The 11,041-nt window shown below is 41.0% G+C and overlaps 1 long non-coding RNA gene across 1 annotated transcript in view; it reads right to left on the bottom strand.

Annotated features, from left to right (window-relative positions):
- Positions 1-6,033: 6,033 nt before the first annotated feature.
- The window catches only part of LOC140487739 (uncharacterized), a 30,887-nt gene continuing 25,879 nt past the window's right edge, over positions 6,034-11,041 (bottom strand). Inside the window, exons 2-3 of the long non-coding RNA XR_011962917.1 lie at positions 9,816-9,860; positions 6,034-6,312 (exon numbers count right to left, since the gene is read on the bottom strand). This is a non-coding gene — a long non-coding RNA (uncharacterized lncRNA). The remainder of the gene's footprint in view (positions 6,313-9,815; positions 9,861-11,041) is intronic.

Raw genomic sequence — 11,041 nt, 5'->3', positions numbered from 1 at the left:
ATTTAGTGACTTTCCTTTTTAAAGAAGAAATGCCAAGTGAAATGTATCCATTGTGAGTAAATGGGAAAATATAGTTTGTTTGGTAGGATTTTACTTGAGTTGATTCATTTTCCCTTTAATAGGCCAGATACAATAGTTGGCAGCAATTAAACTGACTGCCGAAGGGGTCCTTGAGTTCCCAGTTTCATTTACTGGAAGCAGGTGGAGTTTCTGCAGTGGATCAAAGATATTTTGTCTCACTGTTGACCAGTTGGTGGAAAGCAAACTGCAAACCATAACCACCGCCTCCTCAGAAACAAATCGACTCAGCAACAATGCTGGAGAATAGTTTATTTTTCAGTTATGTAACTTGGAGAACTAGTCACTCCTCTCATTGAAAGAAATATTCACAGAGTCTCAGACACAACCTTAACATCAACAGTTCATTCGAGGATCACTACAGCACTGTTTAATATTGAGAAAAATTGATAAATAGTCAGAGTCATGTAGTGATACAGCATGGTTCCAGACCCTTCGGTCCAACCAGTCCATGCCAGTCATAATCCCAAACTAAACTAATCCCACCTGTGTGTACTTGGCCCATATCCTTCCAAACATTTGATATTCATTTACTTATCCAAATGTCTTCTAAAGGATGTAAGATCATCCCACACAAAAACCATTCTCTGTGTAAAAAGTTGTCTCTGATATGTTTTTTTTATTTTTCTCCTCTCATTGTAAAAACATGTTCCCTATTGTTGAAATCCCCCACCATAGGGAAAATTCGCCAATGTCTTAGTCAAAGATTGAAAACAATCCCAGCTCCAAACATTTACAAAATATCACTATGGATCTTCCTCGAGTCCAAAAAAGATTGTCCCCTTTGATCAATGATTTGTAAAATTTAGTCGTGTATCTACTGTGATAGACGTTTTCAAATAACTTCTTAAATGCAAATGGTTCACATCAATCGGATTAAAGTAACATTTCGTGCACTACCCCTCACACACAAAAAAAACTAGTTTGTTAACATGATTTGCTCTGAGGAAGTCTACGATGGATTCTTTTATCAAACAAAATCATTTCCACTGTTGTGAGCGCTCGTCTATCTTCTGTGCAATGGTCTGAATTTTAAGTTGTGTCTGACTGCAGGTGAAACTGGCTGATCTGGGTAAAAGTACAGTTTGTGCCTTTCACATTGTTAATGTATATTGCTGACTTTAGTTGAATAAAGAGGTGTTGTCCCAGGCATCGTCTGGCACCATTAATTAGACCATTAATTTCCACATCACTAGCCAGATTATCAGGTGGAGTTTATTGATATGTGATATTTTTGAAACGAAAGCTTCGTACATTTCCAGTATGAATCATGTCAATTAGAGCCATTCACCTTTCCACTCATGGCTTGATAAACTTATATGAGGTCGCCCCCTCGAACTCTCACCCTCCAGTGATAAAGGTTCCAGTCTATCTGGATTTCCAACGGTGGTTCTGTTCCCTCACATTCTGCTGTTTAAGATCCTCCTGCCACCCCAGGTCCTTGATACCAGTTCAAAGAAATGAAAGGAACTTGTCCCACCATATTTTTCAATTTTCTTTGGCTTCAAACACCATCAAAAATAAATGTTTGTGTCATTGCTGATTTATGGGAGAATGCCGTGTACACAATATCTGCTGAAATACCTGCCATACCATCCTGAATCTGGTTCGCAGGTTCATCTGTTGCTCACAAATGCAACCAGACATCAGGGAACAATGAACATCGCCCACACCCAACCCTCCACCATTCCCCTCTGTACTTTGCACTTTGTGAAATCCGTGTTGTCAATAATAATTTAAAAGAAAGGTTTTTTTAAAAAAAAATTCTTAATTCATGTTGCTGATCTTGGCTGAATAAAGGTATGTTGCTGTCAGCATTTCTGGGGAACATGTCTGCATTTTTTTCATGTCAGTTTACAATGATATTAAGTCAAGAATTGTCAAAATGTCCTGAGAAACAACGTTTAGAAATGGGCCTATTAGCTCCTCAGGGCTGTACCAACTGTTTGAATATTGATACAGTTCTGCCCCTACTTTTTCCCCATAAGCCAGGATTTACAGCATTGGAGATCATATCTATGTTGATAATGGATTAGACGCTACACAATGTTCCCAATGTTTACAGTGCTATCACCTGCAGGGTTATGGACAACATGCTATAAATTGGGTCTTGGCTGGAAGGCTCTGTCTTCACGTGATACAGGTGCGATGGGCGAAGTGATCTCTCTCTGTCATGAAAACTTTCTACTACTCGAAATTCATCTTTCCTACTTTGTCTCGTTCAGAGGCTCTTCATACCAGAAATATTCCAAGCATTCGTTTCAATGAGATCAATACACTCCACCTGATAGTCTGGCTCATGATGTGGAAATTAATGGTCTAATTAATGGTGCCAGACGATGCCTGGGACAACACCTCTTTATTCAACTAAAGTCAGCAATATACATTAACAATGTGAAAGGCACAAACTGTACTTTTACCCAGAGCAGCCAGTTACATCTGCAGTCAGACACAAAATTCAGACCATTGCACAGAAGATAGACGAGCCCTCACAACATTGGGAATGATTTTGTTTGATAAAACAGTCCATCATAGACTTGCTTAGAGCAACTCGTGAATATTGCTTGATTTCTTTTTGTGTGGGGTAACACATGAAATGTTACTGTATTCCGACTGATGGGAACCATTTGTACTTCAAGTTATTTGAAAACGTCCTTCATAACAGATATGTGAGTAAATTTTAGAAATCATTGATCAAAGGGACAATTTTTTTTGGATTCAAGGAAGATCTATAGTGATATTTTGTAAATGTTTGGAGCTGTGATTGCTTATATTTTTAACTAAGACATTGGCATACAGTGCACAACTTCACAATTTGCTGTAACATGAAATTCGCAACCACTGTGAACCTGGAAGGTGATGGTTCAGAATTTAACAAGGACCTAACAAGGTTCGTGAATGGACCAACGAATGATTCATGAAATTTAACAAAGGCATTTCTGAAATGATTAATTTAGCTAGGATGAATGTAGAGACACAAATTCACATCTCTGTTTGCATTTCAATATGCTATAAATCACTTTTCTATTATATCCTAAAATACTTGCATCTTCGTTCATATTTAATAAACTCTATCTTGTTCCGGTGTTAAGATAGTTTATTTATTTATTTCACTCAAGACTGTACGCTGTATTCTTGCCTCAGTATTGACCAAACTCGGTTTGGTGCCAGCTTATATCACTTGAGCTGCTTTTTCAGGAAGTGAATCTCTCCACCTGTTATGTCAAAATAATCTGTTCATGCTTAGTTCGAAATGAATCCTGTTAATATATACCCAAATTCAGACTCGGTTATTTTGTATTTATTCATTGGAAATGAACAGAATATGACTGATCTGTTCTTGATGGAGTGGGAGAGGGAGTTAAAGTGTTCAGCCAAGGGGCCGTGGGGTTGGTTGGCACGGGTGTCCCAGAGATGTTCTCTGAAATGATCAGCAAGTTAGTGTCCTGTCTCCCTGATGTAGAGGAGTCCACATCAGGTGGAACAGACACAGCAGATGACATTTGTGGAAGTATAGATAAATTTCTCTGGATCATTTGGGGCCTTGTCGGAGGTGAGGGGGAGGTGTGGGCGCACATTTTGCACTTCCTGTGGTGGCAAAGGAAGGTGATAGGGGTGAGGAGTGGGCTGGTGGAGGGGCATGGACCTGACGAGGGAGTCGCGGAGGGAATGGTGCCACCGGAATGCAGATAGGGGTAGGGAGCGAAATATACCCGAGTGATGGGGTCTGTTTACAGGCGGTGGAAGCAGCGGAGGATGATATGATGTATGCAAGGTTGGTGCATTGGAAGTTGAGGACCAGGAGGGCTCCCTGTTGAGATTGGAGGAATGGGGTTCAAGGGCATCGTTGACCACGTGGGAGGGGAAATTGCAATTTTTGAAAAAGGAGGTTATCTGGGATGTTTTATGGTGGAACTGGTCCTCCTGGGAGTAGGTGCGGTGGAGGCAGTGGAATTGACAATAAAGGGATGGCATTTTTACAGGAGGTCAGGTGGGAGGAGTGTAGTCCAGGTAGCTGTGGGAGTCAGAAGGCTTGTAGTAAATGTTTAGTTGGTCACTGGAGATAGAGGTGGGGAGGTCCAGGAAAGGGAGGGAGGAGTCAGAGATGGTCCCTCTGAAGTTTAGGTCAGGGTGGAAGGTCTTATTAAAGTTGATGAACTGTTCAACCTCCTAGTGGTAGCATGAGATGGCATTGATACAGTCATCAATGTAGCGGTGGTAAAGGTGGGCAATGGTATCAGTGTAGCTGTGGAAGATTGACTGTTCCACATATCTGACAAAGAGGCAGGCATAGCTGGGGTCCATACAGGGGTCCATGGCTACCCCTTTGGTTTGGAGGAAGTGGGAGGATTGAAAGGAAATGTAGTTGAGGTGGAGCATGTACTGCTTGGGTTGGTGTGACAGGAAGAAACGGAGATCTTCGAGGCCTACATCATGGCGTTTGGATGTGTACAGGGCCTGGACATTCTGTTCATTCTGGGGCTTATCAATTGCTTGCAGTTATTATGGAACTGCAAGGACAATGGCTGGGAACTCGGAGAAACCAATGATTTGGTCTTCTGCTTGAAGCAAATTTAGATCCGAACATTTAAACACCACAAAGCTCACTGTAGGAAATGACAGTGGTGCAACTTTTAATAATATTTGAAACTTTGTTAAAAATAGGGATTTTTAGTCATAGTTTCTGAAATAATCAAGAAAATAATTAACCATTAGAACAAGCTCTTTCGAAGAGAGAGGATTTGCAAAGTTTGAAACCATACAGTGCTGTGGTTTATTTGAATTCAATGTCGGTCAGAGTTAGATACAGACAAGGTGATCTCTCCATATATTGGTTCTGTTAATCTGACAGACCGACATACTTGTCTGTACAAAACTGTATTATTTGTTTAGTTGATCAAAATTTAGGAAACAGATCAAACAGAATGTATTCGGCTGGGAAGGTGATGGATACAGAAGGCAGAATCAAAAACTGGGAACATTAAATCTGAGAGAGTTACAAGGAGTACAAGATCAAAGACATGATAAGGTGCATGTCAATATGTTCCAGACGTTAGTGAATCGATTGAGTTTGTTCGATGGTCGAGAGACTCGTCCAATGACGTCCTGGAATCAGACCATGAAACAGAGATCGAAAGGTCGATTTGCAAATGTCACTTCGATGTGATCGCTTCACACTCTGTGTCCTGATATAGGCCACATTGGCAGATGTTTCCGCTAGATTGCATCCCCTGGGTTTATTTTCTGATCAGAAGTGAGATGTGTGGCTTGCTGCTGGCACATAGAAACAGGAAGTTGCGCGCCAGCTGAGAATGATCCATCAGGCGCTACTTTCCGTATTATCAGCACAAACAGTCTTCCTACCTCTGAGGGTGAACACACACTGACAGGGTCAAGAACAAACGGACAGATTGCTGTAGGTCTCAACGTTGTATTCAATTCCATTCCCATTTCCCAGAATGAAACAGAAGAGACACAAGGTTATTTCAGCTAGAGTAAATTATCTGTCAGAGAGATAAGAAGAGTTACCATCGGGTGAAAGGAGCTAAATGACAATATGTAGTTTCGCTCATAAACCTATGTTTAAAAGTAGAAAGCTTGAGGGAAGTTAATAAGTAAATCTAAGAGACAGCATTCATTAAAAGTTGGAAAAGTAAAGTTTAAGCAATAAAATTCAGCATGGTAACTCTTCTTATCTCTCTGACAGATAATTTACTCTAGCTGAAATAATCTTGTGTCTCTTCTGTTTCATTCTGGAAAATGGGAATGGAATTAAATACAATGTTGAGACCTACAGCAATCTGTCCGTTTGTTCTTGACACTGTGGAAGTGATATCATATCGGAAGTGGTTGATTCTGTTTTCCGGAGAGGCAATGAGATGTGACATCGGGTGTAAAAAGTGGATGTAATGCTTCTTGACTTCAATCAGGTTTTTGACCAGATCTTGCATCTTCAATAAGGTAAGGGTTCATGGGATCTGGTGCAGTTTGGCAAATGCATCGAAGGTTTATTTGTTGGCAGAAGGTGATGTTTGAAGGTAGTCATTGTGAAGACATCTTGTGTCCAGTGGCTTATTATATGACTTGGTGCTGGATCCTTTGATGTTTGCAGAGTATATGAAAGGTCTAGTCAAGAATGGAGCAATTTTGATCAGTAAGTTCAAAGATGAGGTGAAAAACATTTGGTTTTGCAATTAGTGAGGAGGAAAGCCAGTGTGACATCGATGACCTTGCCTGTCGGAGAGAAGAATTGAAAACAGAACATTATATCCTAAAGTCTGTGAAGTAAAGCATTTTCAAGACTAACAATTTAAGTGAATATATGATGTATTGTTAGAATCTACAAAATACAAAGGATAAGCAATCTTCAGGAATCCTGAAGAAGGGCTCATACCCGAAACGTCAATTCTCCTGTTCCTTGGATGCTCCCTGACCTGCTGCACTTTTCCAGCAACACATTTTCAGCTCTGATCTCCAGCATCTGCAGTCCTCACTTTCTCCTCGATATTGTGGCTAGACCATTAATTCAGGAAGCTGGGGTCTGAGCCCACAGTGCTGCCACATCAAGACGTGAATTAAGGTTGATAATTAAACAACTCATTGAGGGAATAAGCTCCACAGATATTCCCTTGCTCTGCTTTGGAAAGAACAACACATCAGCGCAAAAGTTAAGGCTGAAGCGTTCACAGCAACCTTGTGCTAGCCAAGCACTCCCGGTACAGCTGCAACACTGGCATGGACAATGTGGAAAATAGGCCAGGCATGTCCTGGGCACAGAAAACAGGTCAAACCACCCCGGTGAATTACTGCCCCATCAATCCATGCTCAATCATGAGTTAGGTGTAGGAAAGTGCTTTCCACAGTGCTATCAAGCAGCACTAGCTCAGCAATAACCTGCGTAAATGTGGGTCATGCAAGGCCTACTCAGCTCATGACTGAATTACAGACTTGATTGAAACATGGACAAAGAACTGAATTCCAGAAATGAGGGGAGAGTGACAGCCCTTCACACTAAAGTCACATTCGACAGAGTGTGATATTATGGAGTCCTAGCAAAACTAGATTCAATGGGTATCAGTTGACAACCTCCCTGCTGCCTGCAGTCAGACCTCCCACATTGGAAGATGGCTCTGCTTGTTAGAGGTCAGTCGTCTCAGCCAAAGCAAATCTCTGTTGGAGTTCCTAAAGGAAGTGTTCTTGGCCCAATCATGTTCAGCTGCTTCAGCAATGACCTTCCCTCCATCAGAAGGTCAGAAGTGAAATCTGCATTGATCTAGCACTTTTTCTGTGACTCCTCAGTCCACATTCAAACGCAACAAAATCTGGACAATATCCAGACTTGAGCTGACAAGTGACAAATAGCATTCACACCACAAAACTGCGAGACAAAGACCATTGACAATAGGAGTGAATCTAACCAAAACCCCTTGATATTCAATAGTGTTACCTTCACTGAATCCCTCACCATCGACATCCTGGGTTTTATTGTTCATTAGAAATTGAGCTGGACACTCCATTTAATACAATGGTTGTAACAACAGGACAGAGGCGAGGAATACTGCAGCGAGTAACTCACCCTTCTGACTTGCAAAGCCAATTGACTATTTAAGAGACAGAAGTCAGGAGAGTAATAGCACAGCTCACCCCTTGACTGGATAGGAGCACCTTCAACTGCACTCAAGAAGTTAGGCATTGTCCAGGACAAACATCCCACTTGATCAGCAGCACATCCACAAGTGCCCATTGCCTCCATATCTGATGCTTAGTACCAGCCGTATGCTGAAAAATGAGTTGCTGGAAAAGCGCAGCAGGTTAGGCAGCATCCAAGGAGCAGGAGAATCAACGTTTCGGGCCTAAGCCCGTCTTCAGGCATACCTGCCATATGCACTATCTAAAATACTGCACTGCAGAAACTTAGCCACTTCCTTAGACAGTATCTTCCCACTACCACTTGCATCTCAATGGACAAGAATAGCAGATACTTGGGAACAGCACCACTGTAAGCTCCTCTCTAAACCACTCCTGACATGGAAATATATCATCGATCCTTGACTGTAACTGGGTCAAAATCTGGAACTCCCTTCCTCAGGCCATTTTGGAACATGTTATTTCAGAAAGGCAGCTTACTGCCATCGTCTGAAGGACACCTACAGACAACTGAAAGCAACCACCGTGTTCCATGAGTCAATAAAAAAAATCATTCAAGCTAACATGACAGTTTGAGAAAGTGGTTGAGGAGGCACTATGGGTATGTAATAAGCAATCAAAAGGTTTGGAGCAAAGTTCCAGAATCAATCTCTACCATGGGAGCTTCAATTAATGAAAGAGTATGAAATGAAAATGCTGGGGTAATGAATGATAATCACATACCTACCAAAGTTTTGAAACATGTGAAATGGTTCAGTATTGTCCTTCAGAGGAGGATGTGTGACTTTCCTACCTGGCCTGCCTACCTGTTCAACAAAAAGGCGATGGTTCCTTTCCTGTGCCGAACCTGACTAAGAAAGTGAGGACTGCAGGTGCTGGAGACCAGAGTTGAGAGTGTAGTGCTGGAAAAGCACAGCAGGTCAGGCAGCATCCAAGGAGCAGGAGAATCAACGTTCCAGGCATAACAACTTCATCAGGTATCTTAATGAAGGCCTCATGCCTGAAACGCCGATTCTCCTGTTCCGGATGCTGCCTGACCTGCTGTACTTTTCCAGCACTACAGTCTCGACTGAGAAGCCATTTGGTTGTAATAAAGCTTAAGAAAGATCAACCATAATTAGCCGAGCAAGATGGCAGACCTTCAAAAAGGTAGCTGATGACCACCTTCTTGGGATATGTGACTAACTTTTTCATAAGTCAGTGCAGAATTCAAAAATGCAAATTATGGTGAGTCAGGCTGTTCAGACAGAGCCCGGTACACATTTAAGATTGATGATTGGATGCAAAGTCTCCTGTGGTGTTGCTGTGAACAGCAAAAGAGTTCTTGCCAGTATTGCACTCCAATATTTGTTCATGAAGTAAAGTGTCAGATTTATTGCATTTCTGTGCTTTCTGTGCATTTCCCACATTAGGATCACAGTGGTGATATCATGAGACCAGGATTCTCGAACTCCAGTTTAATGTTGAATGGCCAGGGTTTGGAATACCATCGTTTGCCCAGGGTGAAATTTGAATTTAAAGAAATCCTGGAATCGGAAAGAAAGCCAAATGGTGACCATGTAGCCCGAGTCAATGGAAAAATACAAAAACAGCTGCTGCACGAATGCCAAGGCATCTGTCACCTTTCCATGGTCTGGCCGACATGAGATTCCAGACCCACTGGGAAGTTAATTGACTGTGTTCTGAAGTGGCTTTAGCAAGTTATTCAATGGGCAATTGGGGATAGGGACTCATCGCTGACCCGAACCAGAAAGTAATACGTGTAACAAAACCTCACAACAACTATATCAATTAAATGTAATTGTTGCGGCAGTTCCTGATGACATTTCATGTATTTCATGTGAATGTTCTAACACACACTTTGAGTGATGTTGCACCGTCTAAACGGACTACAATATAAATCATTGGTCATTCAGAGTAGATCCAGTTCAACATTTAAGTTTAATAGCAGAATTTTCAGCACTGAATTTTTAACCTAAATAAAAGTTTTCAATAAATAAAATATGTTGCAATTCGTCTTCATTAATTTGTATTCACTTCTACAAATGGTCAATATTCTTAAAACATACTTGTTTCGATTTGAATCTTACCAACAAATCACTTTGTTCATCTGGCTTTGCTGTCATCATCACTTCCTTGAAGCCAATTAAGCATTTATGTAAATAAACACAGAAATAGAATTCTCAGAATAGATTACAGAACCACAAAACCCTAATTTATATTTCCCCACAAGCACCGCACACGAATTGTGGAAAAAATGCAAATAACTCAATGGATTCCAATACTAATTGATGTTAGGACTTTTTAATACATAAGTTGTATGATTGTTGAATGACAGAGGTATCAGTTCTCATGTTTAGTCAAAAATCTATAATTCAGAGATACATTGGCACAGCTAATATTTCTGTCTCTATTTTTCTCTCTTCCCCTCCTGCCTTCTCCCCTTTTTTCTTTCTATCTGATGCCGTGTTTTGCCTCTCCACAATCGGACGATGTTTTCCTTAATAACCTGATCCAACACCTCCCCAACATATCCTCTCAGCCATATTCATCCATTTCATTAGAGGGATTTGAGTCAAGATTTTCTCAAAAATCTGTCTGAGTATTGAGTGATCTGGAAATACTTGATAGGAATGAGGCTGCAAGACTGGGATAGCGTTTTCATTGTATCTCAGCAGTATTATTCTTGGCTGAGGAATGTTTAATGGTTCAGGGCAATGCTTATTTAGACTATAATTAACCTTTACTGCACATCTCATGGAATGTTTAATATTGTAGAGGTCGATTTATTCTGTATCGACTCTGTGTCGTACCTACTCTGGGAGGGTTTTTTTTAAGGGAACCCTGGACGCAGCTCTACTCTATGTCTAAACCAAAATATATTTGACATGATTGCATTGGACAGTACAATATAGAGGGAGATTTACCCAGCACATTACATGAGCTGTACATTCACAGAAAACATTTGATGTAGCCGTATAAAGGGGCTTGGACTCCTACCTTGGTCTTTGTGATTTTGAAATGCTTGATACCAGAATAAAAAGGGAACAACACTATGCACCGAAACTTTGTTATACAAGCAGATTATCATCTACAGGCACATACGCAAATCATCTATGAACAACCCTTGCAGTGTTTAATGGATGAGTGCTGAGAGAGCTTTAATATGCAATACGTGTCTATTCCATGCAACACATGCCGACAGTGTGTTTGATATGGTCGTTTAAATGTAGTTTTGATTTGTCTTTAACCTTTTCTGTGACAGTCGTGGTTGTGTTTGACAAATATTCAACAGAACTGGAGGACTCTATGACTA

Source organism: Chiloscyllium punctatum, chromosome 17, assembly GCF_047496795.1.
Source record: "Chiloscyllium punctatum isolate Juve2018m chromosome 17, sChiPun1.3, whole genome shotgun sequence".
NCBI classification, from domain to species: Eukaryota; Metazoa; Chordata; class Chondrichthyes; order Orectolobiformes; family Hemiscylliidae; genus Chiloscyllium; species Chiloscyllium punctatum.
The sequence above is the reverse complement of the archived record's forward strand: the minus strand, read 5'-3'. Positions and strand labels throughout refer to the sequence as shown.